This window comes from Orycteropus afer, unplaced genomic scaffold, assembly GCF_000298275.1.
Source record: "Orycteropus afer afer isolate SDZICR_OR568_19922 unplaced genomic scaffold, OryAfe1.0 scaffold00310, whole genome shotgun sequence".
Taxonomy (NCBI): domain Eukaryota; kingdom Metazoa; phylum Chordata; class Mammalia; order Tubulidentata; family Orycteropodidae; genus Orycteropus; species Orycteropus afer.
The window spans coordinates 1,804,893-1,807,486 of NW_006921897.1; positions in this window are offsets into that span (position 1 = coordinate 1,804,893).

Below are 2,594 nucleotides of genomic sequence, written 5' to 3' on the forward strand. Positions count from 1 at the left end.
TTGTAGGAGATGTGAATTCCCTTTATTTCATTTTGCTTCCAGTGAAACTATGCCTTTCATAAAATCTAAACGCACTGCCTTCGAGTCGGATCCGACTCATAGTGACTCCTCCTTGGATTTCCGAGGCAGTATCACTACGGAAGTAGATTGCCCCATCTTCCTTCTGATTTCCTTTAATAAATAATTATGAACCTGAATAACAACTTTCATGATAGAATTATTACAACCAGAAGACATCAACTCGAATTCATGATGGACCCTGAGAATCCTCACATTTAGCGTGAGAAGTTAGCACAGACAAAACTTTGGGCCTTAAACTTCATATGAGTATTAACATCGTTCTTCATTATTTTGTAGCCACTGCTCTGAGTCACACAAGGAAACTAAAAGTCCCCTTGAATTAAAGGACAATTCAGAGATTTTTAAAGATTAGATTTTCTTTGGAGGTGTGACCTAGATTTTAGTTCTTAAAGGTGTTAGATAGACAGCTCGATAGTCAGGATTCTCCTACACTGTCCATGACATTCACAGGCGTTCCTGAGGACTGATGTGGACTTCATCATTCACCGTCTGTCTCAGTCTTACAGGAAGCCATCCTCACACCTTCCATTCCCCCCAGGGAAAATGCAGTCTTATTTTGGTCCCAATTAAACTTTTTCATGATATCCATTCAGCTTCCACAGAGAAACTTGAAATCAGTTGTTTTGAACATTTACAGGTAAACAGCTTTACCTGTAATTTTTTGATTATTTTTCAGTAACAAACAAACAAACAAAAAATTCAAAGAGATAGTCGGAGATTTTAACTCCCTTGTTGATTGATGCCCGTTGTTATCTAGTGGATTCGTTGATAATTTACTATTTACTGCTGTGTCGTCCATCTAACTATAATGCACAAAAGGTATATATTCATTAGAGTTTAAATTAGGGTTGTAATGACGGTGAAGGTCCCCTTTTGCACTTTGGAAACTTAGGGTTGTCTGAGCTGTCTTATTCTAAAAACTTCCACAACTTAAAGTCCTGTAATTAGTATGTCTGGTAGCTTAATGCCTAAGGCACTTGACTGCTAACCAGAAGGTTGGTGGTTCAAATCCACCAGCCACTCCTCGGAAGGAAGGTTGGGCATTCTACTTTCATAGTGATACTGCCTCGGAAACCCAAGGAGGGTCGCTATGAGTTGGGTCCGACTCGACAGCATATAACACACACACACACACACACACACACACAGTATGTGTTCAAGTTGACCTTTTTAAACATTGAAATTTAGATACAAGTACCATAGCTTTCAGTTAAACATTCATATTTGCACTAGAGACATTCCTGTCATGAGGATCTACTGCTCAGTTTGTTTACTTTTGCATTTCCAGTAAAATCTAGTAAAGATTTTCTTAAGTTAGTACTGTTTCTTCCTAGGGTTTTTCTTTGACAATAAACATAAGATGGGTTTCTTTTGAGTTGTAAATTATATAATCCCTTCTTTTAAAGCACAGGGCCAATTGCATGCATGCAGTGTTGAATTAATGCTTGGAGTATTTTATATTATGGACCAATGGAGCCAACAGTTTGAAATTCCTGCTTTTTGAATCATGGATTCTGAGTTGTACATTAGGTGCATGTTTATTTGTGATTGGTTTCAAAAATAAGTCATTGAATACAATAATTACATAATGTACAAATAATTTATCTTCTAAATAAACTTGTGCATTATGGCAAGATCATATAGATTATGCCAATTACATCTGTGGTAGTTAGGTTTGTGTGTCAACGTGGCTGGGCCTGGAAGAGTGGCTGGGCAGCTGGATGTAGTACTCCCCATGATGAGACTGGTAATCAACTCCAGGGTGGAATCTGCTGTGAACAGCTGAGTAGCTGCCTTTGAGATGTGGTCTGCTTCCTGTCTATAAGGAGAAGCTTTGGGGAACAGTCTCTAGCCTATGGCACGCTTGAACCCTGCATGTAGCCGTGTCATTGCTCAGCAGCCTGCCATGCTCTGATGACCTTGGGACTTTCAATGGACTTGAGTTAATGGCCTGCCATGTGGTTTGGTAACATCGGGACTGTGCCTTTTTACTTTTCAACCTTGGGCTTGGCAGCCTCAGAAGCTAGCAGCTGCCTGAGTGAAGAAAAGCCTCCAGCTTCAGTGGGCCGGGAGCAGGTGGCAGAGCTGAACCCCAATGTGGAGGGCCTTTCACCCAGCCCCTAGAGCCTGGCACTTTGAACTCGGACTTAAAGCCTCCAAACTGTAAGAGAATAAACTCCTGCTGGTTCAAGCCATCCCATTTGTGGTATATTCCTGGCAGAGCGGCACCAGGTAACCAAAAGAGTATTCATTTGTATGACACACACATTTTATTCAAAGATGCCTGCAAATTATGAATTTTCAAATGTCCAATTACTAGAATTGATGATAATTGTTTATAATTCATTCATTAAAATGTCCGTGTTTCATATTTCACTTAATTACTACTTCTACAATAATAACAAAATGAAATCAAAATACATTTATTTTATATACTGATCCTGTGATTAGAAGACATAATTGTTGTTGTTGTTATTTGCCGTCGAGTCGGCCCCGACTCATAGTGACCCCTC